Below are 16,041 nucleotides of genomic sequence, written 5' to 3' on the forward strand. Positions count from 1 at the left end.
CTGTCCCACTGTATGGCACATTGGGCAAGTGTCTTCTATAATAGCCTTGGGCCGACCAAAGCCTTGTGAGTGGATTTGGTAGATGGAAACTGAAAGAAGCCCGTCGTATATATGTATATATATGTGTGTGTGTGTCTTTGTATGTCTTTGTTTGTCACCCCAACATTGCTTGATAACCAATGCTGGTGTGTTTACATACCCGTAACTTAGCAATTCAGCAAAAGAGACCTATAGAATAAGTACTAGGCTTACAAAGAATAAGTCCTGGGGTCAATTTGCTCAACTAAAGGCAGTGCTCCAGCATGGCCGCAGTCAAATGACTGAAACAAGTAAAAAAGTAAAGAGAGAGTAAAGAGTATATATATATATAGGAACGTAAATTGTGACTAAGATTTGGTGGAAGATTTTAATTCAAAACTTATGAAAACAAGGCATTTGTACTACAGAGTCAGAGGCAGTTTCAGGTGGGTTAATATCAAAAGGGTTATACACACTTCTACATTTGGGCAGATATACATTAGAACCAGTTGGAAGGATGTTGATTAAAGGAAATTTAGGCTATTATTTCTAGCATATAGAGTGACCACATTGAGATCTCCTTCTCTCATGTCTTCTGCTGATTATTTTTCTTCTTAATCCTTTTTTTACCATATTTATTTTGAGATGCTCTGTGTTTCTTTCAATTAATTTTAAATATAACAAATAATTTAGTAAAATAACTTAGTTATCATTAAGCTAGTGTTAGGAACATAAATTGTGACTAAGGTTTGGTGGAAGATTTTAATTCAGATCTTTTGAAAACAAGACATTTGTATTACAGAGCCAGAGGTGGTTTCAGCCGGGTTGGCACTGAAAGGGTTAAATAGCCACATTTTGGCTGATATACCCTTTCAGCCTTCCTCAGGTGTCTTGGGGAAATTTCGAACCTGGGTTCTCATTCCTAAGGTATTTTTCAATGTCATTATTATTATTATTATTATTATTATTATTATTATTATCATTATTATTATTATTATTATTATTATTATTATTATTATTATTATTTTTATTATTATTATCATTCAGGTCACTGCCTGGAATCGAACTCAGAATCTTGGGGTTAAGAGCATGGGCTACTAACCCCAAGATTCCGAGTTTGATTCCAGGCGACAAGCTGAATAATAATAATCAAAAAATACTTCAGGAATGAGAAACCAGGTTCAAAATTTCCCCAAGACACCTGATGAAGGCTGGAGGGTATATCAGCCGAAACGTTGTGTTAACAACAAACAAGATGAGGACAAATATCCATCAAATGTAAATAATGTAAATAATGTACATAATTCCTCATTTCTTAAATATAGAACTGTGTCTGATAACATAGCTTGAAAAGAGTGGTTACACCTAGAATACTTTTGTCCAAGGGTCTGCATGTCCAAAGTTGAAGTGGGGCTAATCCTCAAAGTAATATTTAGTGCTAAACAGGTTATCTGAAGAAGGGCAATAGCTTAAAAATGAGTTACTGCACTGACTATCTTTGAGAAATACTGGCTGTGCACTTTTAACTTACCTCTATAGTATTGGTGAGAGGCACATGGCCTCGTGGTTAGAGCAGCAGACTCATGGTCGAGCGATCGTGGGTTCAAATCTCAGACCAGGCAATATATGTGTTTATGAGTGGAACACCTAAGCTCGATGCAGCTCCGGCAGAAGGTAATGATTAACTTTTGCTGACTCCTTCATCACAACTTACTCTCACTCTTTTCCTCCTGCATCAAGCAGCTCACCTGCGATGGATAGGCATCCAGTTCAGGTGGGGAACCTATACGCCAAGGAAACTGGTCATGCTGGGGCACTGCCTTGAAGAATTTTTAGTTGAACAAATCAACCCTAGCGCTTTTTCTTTTATGGAGCCTGAGTCTTATTCTATCGGTACATTTTACGAACCATTAAATTAGATGTAAACAAACCAACACTGGTTGCGAAGTAGTAGTGGGAGACAAGTACACACACACAGGCACACACATACACATGCACATGTGCACACATACACGCACAAACATACACATGCACACAAGCAAACACACACACACACACACACACATGTACATACGCACACACACACACACACACACACAAATACACATGCATACAAGCAAACACGCATACACACACACACACACACATAATATATGATAGGCTTCTTTCAGTTTCCGTCTACCAAATCTACTCAGAAAGATTAGGTCAGCCCAAGGCTATAGTAGAAGACACCCGCCCAAGATGCCATACAGTGGGACTGAACTCTGAACCATGTGGTAAGGAAGCAAGCATCTTACCACAAAGTCACACATACACCTATTCAGAAAAAAGGAGTTTGATCATTAGATTCGCTTATCTATGGCTTCGTTAAAATTAAGCAACAACTCTACCAATTCACTGTGTGTGAAAACGTATTTGTGTGAAGGTGAGAAGCGAATGGAATAGAAGACGGTTATTAGTTTGCCTATCATGTTCAACACATCTGGTTGGTGGGTGTAAGAAAACAATTGGTAAATCAACAACTAAAGTGTAGCTTTATCAGAAGTATTCAGACGAAGCCACTAAAACCAGATGCAAACCATATCAAAGTTGTTTTGGAAAATTGCTTTAATCAAAATTGGTGTAAGTGAACATGAATTACTGTCTGCGAATGTAAATTCAATGGCTTCTCTCCACCCTGTGCACTCAGACGAATTTTCTCAATTACAAAAATGTTTGTTCGATGAAAGCTGTATAACTGTAACTAGAATTGGTAGGTTAGTAGTGTTGTATTATTTTTAATGAAATCAGATTAAAATAGAAATGGTGTAAGCTGGTTCGCTGGGTGAAGTCATTAAAGATTAATGTTTTGGGTCACAGCTAGTGCAGCAGAGGTACAAGGAAACTTTGAAAGAGGGGTTTGAGATATATTGCTTTATATATATATATATATATATATATATATATATATCAAATGTGAGGATAAAATTCTTTTCGAAAAAAAATATTTTCTCTAAAAAAATTTTGTCAATGGCCAGCATATTAAAAAATACCTTTAACGGTTAAATTTATAAACAATTCATAAATGAGGCTGGAGTATTTCTACTTTGGATGTATTTGGGGTACTTGGTTCTGCCCATGACTTAGTATTTGCTTCTTCCATGGGTATGAGTAAGTATCTCATTTACCTCTTTTGCCACATGTATCACTGACGAAGAGAGGGCTCTTAGTAGCTAACTCTGAAATCGGTCCGATATGGTAATAATGGAATTTTTAAGAAATTTCTGTCGACCTTTTTTCAAGTAGCATGCGTATTGTGAAAAAATTTATATGGTTAATGGACAATATGTCCAATTTTTCGGCATATTTGGCATTAGAATTTTTTTCCTTTGCCCTCATTTATGAATTATATATATATATATATATACTCTTTACTCTTTTTACTCTTTTACTTGTTTCAGTCATTTGAGTGCGACCATGCTGGAGCACCACCTTTACTCGAGCAATTCGACCCCAGGACTTATTCTTTGTAAGCCTAGTACTTATTCTATCGGTCTCTTTGCCGAACCGCTAAGTGACGGCGACATAAACACACCAGCATCAGCTGTCAAGTGGTGTTGGGGGGCCAAACACAGACACACAAACATACACGCGCACACACACACACACACACACACACACACATATATATATATATATATATGTATATATATATGTATATATATATATATACATACATATATACATATATATGTATACATATATATATACATACATATATACAGCAGGCTTCTTTCAGTTTCCGTCTACCAAATCCACTCACAAGGCTTTTGTCAGCCCGAGGCTATAGTAGAAGACACTTGCCCAAGGTGCCACACAGTGGGACTGAACCTGGAACCATATGGTTGGTAAACAAGCTACATACCATACATACATACATACAAATATATATATATATATATATATATTATATATATATATATGATATATATATGTATGTATATATATATGTATATATATATATATGTATATATGTATGTATATATATATATACATATATATATACATATATATAGTGGTTTTGTCTCTAATAATATTATATATATATATATTATATATATATATATATATATATATATATATATATATACTGTGTGGGGAGGGAGTGGGTTTTTGGTGTATATTGAGGTTTATAAGTTAGTATAGGTTTGTGTGAGTGAGGTGGGTATTTGTATACGTCGTGGGTCTGTGGTTTACGTGTGTGTATTTGTGTGTGAATGTTTAGGTTAGGGGGATTGCTATATAGGTTTGTTATAGAGTTTAGCAAAGGGAGATTTTATCGTTATATGTTTTTATGAGTTTTGGTTTATCATGGTTTTTTTAGGGAATTTGTGGTAATTTGTCTATTTACGATGTTTGTTGTTTTATTACATTGTTTCATTCATAATTTTTGAGTGGTGTTCGTTTTGCCACGTGAATATTATTTTTAATTCCATTTATTCCATTTCTCCATTCATAATTTTAAAAGATGTTCGTTTCCAGAGCGGGAATACTTTTTATACATATGTTAAGTTCCTTGGTAACGTAATTTTGTTTGGTGTATATGTTGAGGCTTACATGTACTTGTGGGTGTGTGAGTGGGTGGGTGTTTGTATTTGTTATGGGTGTGTGGTTTACGTGTGTGTATTTGTGTGTGAATGTATAGGTTAAAGGGATTGCTATATAAGTATGTTATAGGGTTTAGTAAAGGGAGGTTTTATCATTTATGTTTTTGTGAGTTTTAGTTTATCATGGTAGTTTTATAAAAGAATCCATTCATAATTTTTTTAAATAATGTTGGTTTACCGCATGTATATAATTTTTAATTCCATTTATTCTATTTCTCCATTCATAATTTTAAGTGAGGTTTGCTTCCATAGCGCGTATTCTTTTTATACATAAGTTATGTTCCTATGGTAACGTAATTTGGTTTGATGTTTTTAACGGATTAGAATTTAATTTCACTTCATAATTTGAAACTGACTTGAAAGTATGTATATTATTTCTCCTTATGTCATATTGTTATTTTTGATATTCTGGTTACTTACGATGTATTTTATATATCGTATTATGTGTAATAATGTTGTTTTTCTTTGGAGTGTTTATGTATGTGGGATTGTGTGTGAGTGTGTGCGTATTTTGGTTGTGTAGTTTGTTTATCTGTATGAATGTGGGTGTGTTAATATTGTTGTATATGTCGAGTTTGGTGAGTATGTATATGTATATGGTGTGTGTTTTACGTATGTATATTTGTGTGTGAATGTGTTTATGGGTTTGCTATTTAGGTTTGGGGATGTATGTGTTTATTTGTCTGTGTGGGGTTGAGTGGGTTTTTGGAGTATATGTTGAGGTTTATATGTATGTATAGGTATGTGTAAGTGGGGTGGGTATTTGTATATGTCGTGGGTGTGTGGTTTACGTGTGTGTATTTGTGTGTGAATGTTTAGGTTAGGGGGATTGCTATATAGGTATGTTATAGAGTTTAGTAAAGGGAGATTTTATCATTATATGTTTTTATGAGTTTTGGTTTATCATGGTAGTTTTGTTAAGGAATTCGTAGTAATTTGTGTCTATTTGCGATGTCTGTTGTTTTATTGCATTATTTCATTCATAATTTTTAAGTAGTGTTCGTTTTACCAAGTGAATATAATTTTTAATTCCATTTATTCCATTTCTCCGTTCATAATTTTAAGTGATGTCCGTTTCTAGAGCGGGAATGTGGGTTGTATGTGTGTGTGAGGGAGTATGAATAAGTGTTGTGTTGAAGTATTTAGCTATTTTATTTATTTATCGTTGCCTAGACGTTTTTATGTGTATGTATAGGGATATATATAGGTGTGTGATTTAGTGTATGTATTTAGATATGGTTATATATAATTAGTTATATGTGTATGGGTGTATATATAGTTTATTTTTTGTTTTGTTTTATATTTTATATTTTATATTTTATATTTTATATTTAATTGTTGATAGGTTTATTTTAGTTTATATATTGTTTATATATTGATTATATATGGATTATATATAGGTTATAAATAGATTATATATTTATATTTTTTCATTAATACTTTAATTATTTTAAAATTATTATTTTTATATTTTAAAATATTGATATTTTAGATTGGAAGTCCACCTGAAGATTGTCGATCAAGACAAGAAACAATTGTAGTGGCGGTTTTTTTGACTTTTTATTAAAATTTTATGTATTGATTAAGTCTTTCCTTGTTTGTTTTGCAAAGTAGTGGTTTTGTCTCTAATAATATTATATATATTTATATATATATATATATATATATATATATATATGTATGTATATATATGTGTATAATATATATATATATATGTATATATGTGTATATATATATATATGTATATATATATATATAATATATATATATATATATATATATATGTGTGTGTGTGTGTATATATAAAATTTAAATAATGAGGGAGATAAATTGAATATTAATTTAATTAACATCAATTTAAAACCAGTAGCCTAGCATATAAAAATCTGAAAAATCAGAAAAAATTTCAATACGTGGATATATATACATATATATATATATGTGTGTGTGTATATCTATATATGTGAATGTATATATGTGTGTGTATATGTGCATGAGTGTGTGTGTGTATATATATATATATATTATATATGTACAACATTTGAGCTTGGTCATTGCCAGTGGCACTGGACTGGCTCTTGTGCAGGTGGCACGTAATAAACACCTTTTGAGCATGGTTCTTGCCAGTACTGCCTGACTGGCCCTCGTGGCAGTGGCACATAAAAGCACCCACTACACTCTTGGAGTGGTTGTCATTAGGAAGGGCATCCAACCTTTAGAAACTTTGCCAGATCAGATTGGAGCCTGGTGCAGCCTTCTGGCTCGCCAGCCCTCAGTCAAATCATCCAACCCATGCCAGCATAGAAAGCGGATGTTAAATGACAATGATGATGATGACGATTATGTATATATATATATATATATATATATCTGTATATATATACATATGAGTATGTATATGTATCAGGCGGAGTTAAAAGTAAGCAATGTTTTGAAACACGAAATTTATCACAATATATTTCAAGAATGCGGAAATTTTATTCCTCATAGTAAGTACCATTACAATCAACACATTTTTGCCAATGAGCTGATGGACTCTTTGAACACACTTTCAGCATCAGTTTGATTTTTGAACCTCTTCTCTCGCAGAAAACCATCAAGGTGCTTGGAAAAGAGGTAGTCAGTAGGATAAAGGTCTGGGGAATAAGCTGGGTGGGGAAGAACTTCGTTGCCAAGTTCCTTCAACTTCTGGAGCATCGTTAATACAACGTGTGGTCGTGCATTGTCATGAAGAATGACTGACCCTCTCCTGCTGACCAGTCCGGGATGGAGGAACTGCAGTTTTTGATTCAGTTTGGCAATTTCATAGTGATATGTTCCTGCAGTAATGGTTTTTCTGAATTTTAAGAAGTTATAGTGGATGAGTCCAGCAGGAGACCACCAAACGGTCACTATAACCTTCTTCTAGAAGAGCTCAGGTGCTTCATTTTGCTCCAACTAGTGCGAAGAATGCTTTTTATTATTGTACAGAATCCACTTTTGATTACAAATTACAATACAGTCAAGAAGTGGATTGGTCTGGTTACAGAGAAGAAGTGATGAGTAAATTTAATATCTACGCATTTTTTGATTTTCATTCAAATCATGTGGTACCCATTTGTCAAGCTTTTTTGATTTTCCAACGACATTACAGGGAGAAAAACTAGAAGTAGTTGATAGCTTCTGTTACCTAGGTGACCAAGTCAGTAGTGGGGGAGGGTGTGCTGAAGGTGTGGCTGCTAGAATAAGAATAGCCTGGCCTAAGTTCAGAGAGCTCTTACCTCTTCTGGTGACAAAGGGTCCCTTGCTCAGAGTAAAAGGTAGACTGTATGATGCATGTGTACGAAGAGCCATGCTACATGGCAGTGAAACATGGGCTGTGCCGGATGACGACATGCATAAGCTTGCAAAGAATGAAGCCAGTATGCTCCAATGGATGTGTAATGTCAGTGTGCATACTCGACAGAGTGTAAGTACCTTGAGAGAAAAGTTGGTCCTAAGAAGCATCAGATGTGGTGTGCAGGAGAGATGACTGCACTGGTATGGCTATGTGATGAGAATGGATGAAGATAGTTGTGTGAAAAAGTGACACACCCTAGTGGTTGAGGGAACCTGTGGAAGAGGTAGACCCAGGAAGACCTGGGATGAGGTGGTGAAGTATGATCTTTGAACATTGGGCCTCACTGAGGCAATGACTAGTGACCGGGACCTTTGGAAATATGCTGTGCTTGAAAAGACTCGGCAAGCTCGAGTGAGACCATAATCTTGTGGCCTATGCTAGGGGTGTAACCAGCCCACTTATGCATACCTTTCCTTCATTGGACACTAAACTCTGCTTGCGAAGCCCCGTTGAGGCAAGTGAAATCAAAAGCGAAATCAAATTCGATGACTGGCATCTGTGCTAGTGGAGCGCAAAGAGTACCATATGAGTGTAATCATTGCCAGAGCAACAAGCCTCTCTGCTGATGGCATGTAAAAAAACCCACTTGAGCGTGATTGTTACCTGCATTGACTTACTGGCACTTGTGCTGGTGGCACATAAAAAAAAACATTTGAGCGAGGTTGTTGCCAGTGTGCTGGACTGTCTCCTGTGTGGGTGGCACATAAAAAGTAGCATTTGAGCATGGCTGTTGCCAGTACTGCCTGACTGACCCTCGTGCCGGTGGCACGTAAAAGCACCCACTACACTCTCGGAGTGGTTGGCATTAGGAAGGGCATCCAGCTGTAGAAACTCTGTCAGATCAAATTGGAGTCTATTGCAGCCATCTGGTTCACCAGACCTCAGTCAAATCGTCCAACCCTTGCCAGCATGGAAAGCTGATGTTAAACGATGATGATGATGATGATGCAAATGGCTGCAGGCAGTTTTCTGGCTAACTTGAAGTTCTTTTGCCAGTTCTCATATAGTTTCACATGTATTGTTCTCAATGATGGTCTTTAACTGACCATCATCGATGACAGACAGGCGTCCACTACACTCATGATCTTCAAGATTCAGGTCTCCACTGCGAAATTGTTTAAACCATTTTTGAGCTAACCACTCACTGGTCATTTCCTCACCAAACATTTCATTGATGCCATGACCAGTTTCAGTTGCTCTACATCAGCTGCTTTGCTATTCGACTTCAAAATGTGAGGTTGAATAGAAAAATTGCTCAAATATCGCACTTTGAAAGTTTCATTTCAGATGATTGAAACAACAGTGAAAAAAGATATCAATGTTAATTTATTGATGCGTTTAGGTAAGTCTATGTCTGCATTATCAGACAATTGCAAACCAATGTTTAAAAAAATTCAAAACTCTGCAAAAATCCGGTGCAAATTCTTCATGGTTCAAAACGTTGCTTACTTTTCATCAACCTGATATGTATGGATATATGTGTGTATATAAGTTTTTGTAATGTATAAGTCCAACTTTCTTGTCTCAACAGAGTCCATGTGGACTCTTATTTTTGATAAGGTTTGCTCTTTTCAAGAACCGAAACGCTTGCTAATGAAACCCTACAAGCTACAGCTTGTTCAGGCCATAATGGCAGATGACAAGTGAATGCGCAAACAATTCTGTGTTGATATGCAAGAGAAACTTGAAGAAGCCGACTTCAAGGAATGTCTTGTTTTTAGTGATAAGGCCACATTTCATAAGTACAACCTCTTTCAAATTCAGACAGTTCCAAGGCTTCTTTTGTACATGGCATGATTAAAGAGTCATATATAGAACCTGAAACATAAAAATACCAATTAATAAAAAATATAAACCATTAAAAGTTAGAATACACATAAAATGATGTTTTATGGGCTGTCTATTTACTTCTGTCATGTCTGTGTATATAAAATCTTATTATATACATAAACATTGAAAAATGGTCAATGCAATATGTATGATTCCAACGGATATGAATTTTTAAGTTGAGTGAGCAACACGAAACAGACAGCTAACTCCTGGCAGGCTCAGGTCATGGCCTGGTTTGAATTTACTATTTGTTGTTCCACCTGAATTCACTTGGAAAAGCATGAGCATCACATATCCCATATCTTAAGTTCTTTAGGAAAGACAATACGAAATCACCACAGTTTATTCCTACTGTGATATATTTTTTTACTACCAACAAGGGGCTAAACACAGAGAGGACAAACAAGGACAGACAAAAGGATTAAGTCGATTATATCGACCCCCGTGTGTAATTGGTACTAATTTTGTCGACCTTGAAAGGGTGAAAGGCAATGCCAACCTTGGCAGAATATGAACTCAGAACACGAAGACTGAAGACTGCTGAAATACCTATTTTTTTACTACCCACAAGGGGATAAACACAGAGGGGACAAACAAGGACAGACAAATGGATTAAGTCGATTATATCAACCCCAGTGCATAACTGGTACTTATTTAATCGACCCCGAAAGGATGAAAGGCAAAGTAGACCTCGGCGGAATTTGAACCCAGAATGTAACGGCAGACGAAATACGGCTACACATTTCGCCCGGCGTGCTAATGTTTCTGCCAGCTCGCTGCCTACAGTGATGCTATGATGAAGACATAACCAGCTGCACTGTAGTCACACTTTTATTTACAGTTTTTACAGTTGATAGGCAGGTCAATTCTTTCCAATTCATTTGTACTGATCTCTTTCAGCATATTAGAAAGGTGCTGTTTCAAATTTATTCTTCTTCCAATATTTTCCAATTGGTTGGCTGCATTTGACTTGACAATCTAACTCAGTTGGCAATCAATTCTAGTTTGTATACATTCTCTATGAATGTGTGTTATAAACTTGTATCTCTCGATAAATTTTAGATAATGCTTAGTCAAATGAATTTGAATTATTTGAGAGGCCAATAAAGAATTATCTTCATTCAGATATGTCATATTAAATACGTAATATAATGGAAAAACATTGGAGTCTAAGGAAAGTAATAATGTTCTGTTGGCAAAAATCAGCAAACTTCACATTGTGAATTTAGTTGATACCAAAACCATAGCAGATGATATGAAGATATTGGTTTGGGTATGAGTAGTCATGTGGACAGTAAAACTGAAGAAGGTAATTTTATTGGCCTAGCTTAAAGGATTCGATAAGAAGATTAAATGACCAGAAATGATATTAAAGAAAAAAAACAGTTATGATTAGACGAGAGATTAAAAAAAAAGGATTTATGAGGAATTAATTAATGAGTGTCAGAGACTGAATAAGATCTATCATAAAGATATAATATGAAGAAATAGAGACATCACAAAAGGTCTTAAATTGGTTTACATGCCTTTATATGTATAGAGAAGGGTTGTTTAGAATTGACTCTTTCACAAGATTCTCATTTCTGTTAATTCTTTAAAGAAATAGAGAGATTATTGTAATTATTTGTAACCAAACTAATTTTAAATGAATGGGTTTTATAAAACCAGTAGGTTTCCATAACATCTGGATGTTTCCTCCTCCAAATGCATGGACAAGGCTCAAATCTGACATCCCAACCTGCCAAAACCTAAGAGCTTGACACTGCAAAAGTAATTCCGATTTAATGATACCCAGGTAAATATATACATATATATATATTCTTTTATTCTTTTGCTTGTTTCAGTCATTTGAATGTGGCCATGCTGGAGCACCACCTTTAGTCAAGCAAACAGACCTCACGACTTATTCTTTGTATGCCCAGTACTCATTCTATCAGTGTCATTTGCCAAACTACTAAGTTACGGGAATGCAAACACACCAACGTTGGTTGTCAAGCAATGGTGGGAGACAAACACAGACAAACATATACATATATATACGACAGGCTTCTTTCAGTTTCCGTCTACCAAATCCATTCACTCTTTTACTTGCTTCAGTCAATTGACTGTGACCATGCTGGAGCACTGCCTTTTAGTAAAAAAATCGGCCCCTGGACTTATTCTTTGTAATACTGGTGCTTCTGCTGAACTGCTAAGTTACAGGGACATAAACATACCAACATCGGTTGTTAAGTGATGGTGGTGGGGGGACAAACACACACACATAAATATATACATATATATATATATACAAAGGGCTTCTTTCAGTTTCCATTTACCAAATCCCTTCACAAGGCTTTCGTCGGCTTGAGGCTATAGTAGAAAACACTTACCAAAAGTGCCATGTAGTGGGACTGAACCCAGAACCATGAGGTTAGGAAGCAAGCTTCTTACCACACAGCCACGCTTTAAGATACATACATATCATCACCATCACCAACATCATCATCATTCAAAGTGTGTTTTTTTCAATGCTGGCATGGGTTGGATGGTTTGACAGGGGCTGGCAAGGCTGGAGAGCTGCACCAGGCTTCATTGTCTGTTTTGGCACATCTTTACCACATCCTCCATATTCTCCTGACCTTTCACCCACTGACTATTAATTTTTTAAGCATTTAAATACGTTTTCATGAGGTAAAACTTTCAGGTCAGGTCCAAACCAGAGGTGGAATCAACTTTCAAAGATTTCTTAGCTTCAAAGCCAATAAGTTTTTATCAATGAGGCATAAATAATCTCGTTGATTGATGGCAGAGATGCATAGATGTTGACGGCTCATGCTTTGACTAATCAAAACATTTCTATTGTTAATTTTTCCAGAATAAAATTATGTTTCTGAAATCGGCTATTATTTTCAGAACAACCTAATAATTCAACCAACTGTTTATTAGAATTACAGACCCTTACAAACTGTTTTAAATTTAAAGCACATCTAGAGCAAGATTTTGTCTGCTAATTGCTTGGTAACTCTCAGTTAATCAGCCTTCAACATTACACATGGTAAAGCTGTGCTTTATTTATATTTTGTATGCAGGCTGCTCCTTTCAGGTATTTCTCTGTCCCATAATCACTCATATAGAGTATTGTGTTTATGACTTCTAAACGAAGTATAAGATTATTTTGCAAGGCTGCAAGCAGAGACTAAACCCTTTCATTACCCTATTTCTGTTGAGATGCTCTGTGTTTCTTTCAATTACTTTTAAATATAACAAAGAATTTAGTAAAATAACTTAGTTATCATTAAGCTAGTGTTAAGAACATAAATTGTTACTAAGATTTGGTGGAAGATTTTAATTCAGAACTTTTGAAAACAAGACATTTGTACTACAGAGGCAGAGGTGGTTTCAGTCAGATTGGTTCCAAAAGGGTTAAATGCTAAAGTGTTAATCTCTCAACCGGCACAAAGACCTTTCCTTCAGTACTTTTCCATCTCCCAGCTGAGGGTTTATTGTCTTGCAATTTACTTGGTGCCACAAACAAAGCACCAGTGCTAATGCCACATCTAGAACACCCAGTGCACTCTTGAGATGTTTTGTGTTTCTTTCAATTAGTTTAAATATAACAAATAATTTAGTAAAATAACTTGGTTATCATTAAAAGACTCCGCCGGTTACGACGACGAGGGTCCCAGCTGATACGATCAACGGAACAGCTTGCTCGTGAAATTAACGTGCAAATGGCTGAGCATTCCACAGACACGTGTACCCTTAATGTAGTTCTCGGGGATAATCAGCGTGACACAAAGAGTGACAAGGCTGACCCTTTGAAATACAAGTACAACTCATTTTTGCCAGCTGAGTGGACTGGAGCAACGTGAAATAAAGTGTCTTGCTCAAGGACACAACGCGTCGCCGGGAATCGAACTCACAACCTTACGATCATGAGCCGAATGCCCTAACCACTAAGCCACGCGCCCTCACTGGTTATCATTAAGCTAGTGTTAGGAACATAAATTGTGACTAAGGTTTGGTGGAAGATTTTAATTCAGAACTTATGAAAACAAGATATTTCTACTACAGAGCCTGAGGCGGTTTCAGTCAGGTTGGTATCGAAATGGTTCAGATGAGGCTAAATGAACGAAAATAGTAGTACTAGTAGCAGTAGCACCAGCTGCAGCATTGAATGCAATTATCATAATTGCGTAAGTGCAAGTGATTTGTGCAGGTGTGGAGTTTACTTTGTTGCTGTGCACCTTAAGTTCTATCTTTTGGTATGGTATCTTGGGCAAATGTTTTCTACTATACCCTTGGACCAGCCAATGCTGTGAAAGTAGATAAGGTCAAGAGAAAGTGCACGGAACACCCACTGAGTATGTGCATGTGTGTGGTAGGGGAAGATGTGCATATATATATGTATATAGGTGCAGGAGTGGCTGTGTGGTAAGTAGCTTGCTAACCAACCACATGGTTCCGGGTTCAGTCCCATTAGGTGGCATCTTGGGCAAGTGTCTTCTGCTATAGCCCCGGGTCAACCAATGCCTTGTGAGTGGATTTGGTAGATGGAAACTGAAAGAAGCCTGTCGTATATATGTATATACATATATGTGTGTCTGTGTGTTTGTGTGTCTGTGTTTGTCCCTCTAGCATTACTTGACAACCGATGCTGGTGTGTTTACATCCCCGTCACTTAGCGGTTCGGCAAAAGAGACCGATAGAATAAGTACTGGGCTTACAAAGAATAAGTCCCGGGGTCGATTTGCTCAACTAAAGGCGGTGCTCCAGCATGGCCGCAGTCAAATGACTGAAACAAGTAAAAGAGTAAAAGAGAGTAAAGAGTATATATATATACATATATATGTATATATATGTGTATATATATATATGTATGTATGTATGTATACACACACATGTATGTGTATATATACATATGATGTTTGTTTACTTTTACTTGAGTTTACTCCATTAGCATAGGTATTGCCCTTTCATAATCATGTTAGTATTTTCCTTATATATAGTAATCTAGATAACTTCTTTTTTAAACATCCCGACCCCCCACACTTCTAATTGCTCCAACCCGTTAATAAATTGTAGTATACCCTAGACCATTACTAGCTCACTATTTAAACCTACGGACCCTGTAGCCCCTGATGTGAATTATTTGCTCTTAACATATTGAGCTTCTAGACTATTTGCCTAAGCCATGTTTTCTTTCCTTCTTCCCTTTGTTTTATATTGTATGTTCTTGTTTTTTACTCTGATGAAGATCCATTGCCTTAATTTCGAATGCCCTATGAAGATAAAGAACTTTATTCTTGCATTTATTTATAGACTGCATTTTGGCAATCCGATCAGTAATGGCTGTAAGATATGTTATGTCATGCTTTGTATTAAAACATAAGCTATAAATGTGGTCCAATCAATGTGTTTGTTAATCTGGTTTTCTCCATTTTTCTAATTATTTACACACATATATATATATATATATATATATATATAGGGAGAGAGAGAGAGAGAGAGAGAGAGATAGAGAGAGAGAGAGTGATAGGCAGATATACATATAAATTTAGACATTTTTACATACTGGTGGCATGTAAAAAGCAGCATTCGAACGTGATCGTTGCCAGCATCACCTTACTGGCACCTGTGCAGGTGGCACGTGGAAAACAACATTCGAGCATGGTCGTTGCCAGTACTGCCTGACTGGCCCTCATGTCAGTAAAAGCACCCACTACACTCTCGGAGTGGTTGGCATTAGGAAGGGCGTAGAAACTTTACCAGATCAGATTGGAACCTGGTGTAGCCTCCTGGCTCACCAGTCCTCAGTCAAACTGTCCAACCCATGCCAGCATGGAAAGCAGACGTTAAATGACGATGATTTATCGGTGTATGTGTATGCATGTTTGTGTGTGTGAGTGTGTATGTGCATATAATTATTTTACAGTAGCTTTCTGCTGTAGAATTAGTTGGAAAGATTTACCATGGTCAGAATTAACGTATGTTCAAGGAGGAATAATAGTCACCAATATTAGCTGAGAGGATTTCATTTCACAGCATTCCATCCATAGCTTTGTTTCCAGAGCTGGATGTCCTTCCAAACACCATTTACACTACTTGTGTGCCAGTCTGTTTCATGGAGAGGAGAAGTCATCCTCAGAGCAGAAACCTTGCTAGAGATCAACCAACTGTGTACAG

The 16,041-nt window shown here is 36.2% G+C and overlaps 1 long non-coding RNA gene across 1 annotated transcript; it reads right to left on the bottom strand.

Moving 5' to 3' along the window:
- Positions 1–368: 368 nt before the first annotated feature.
- LOC118762260 lies at positions 369–13,083 on the bottom strand. The gene is made up of 4 exons (XR_004998014.1): positions 13,053–13,083; positions 12,046–12,053; positions 9,185–9,187; positions 369–493 (listed from the first exon to the last, which is right to left on the bottom strand). It is a non-coding gene; the product is annotated as an uncharacterized LOC118762260 (long non-coding RNA).
- Between the last annotated feature and the right edge of the window lie 2,958 nt (positions 13,084–16,041).

Source organism: Octopus sinensis, linkage group LG2, assembly GCF_006345805.1.
Source record: "Octopus sinensis linkage group LG2, ASM634580v1, whole genome shotgun sequence".
NCBI classification, from domain to species: domain Eukaryota; kingdom Metazoa; phylum Mollusca; class Cephalopoda; order Octopoda; family Octopodidae; genus Octopus; species Octopus sinensis.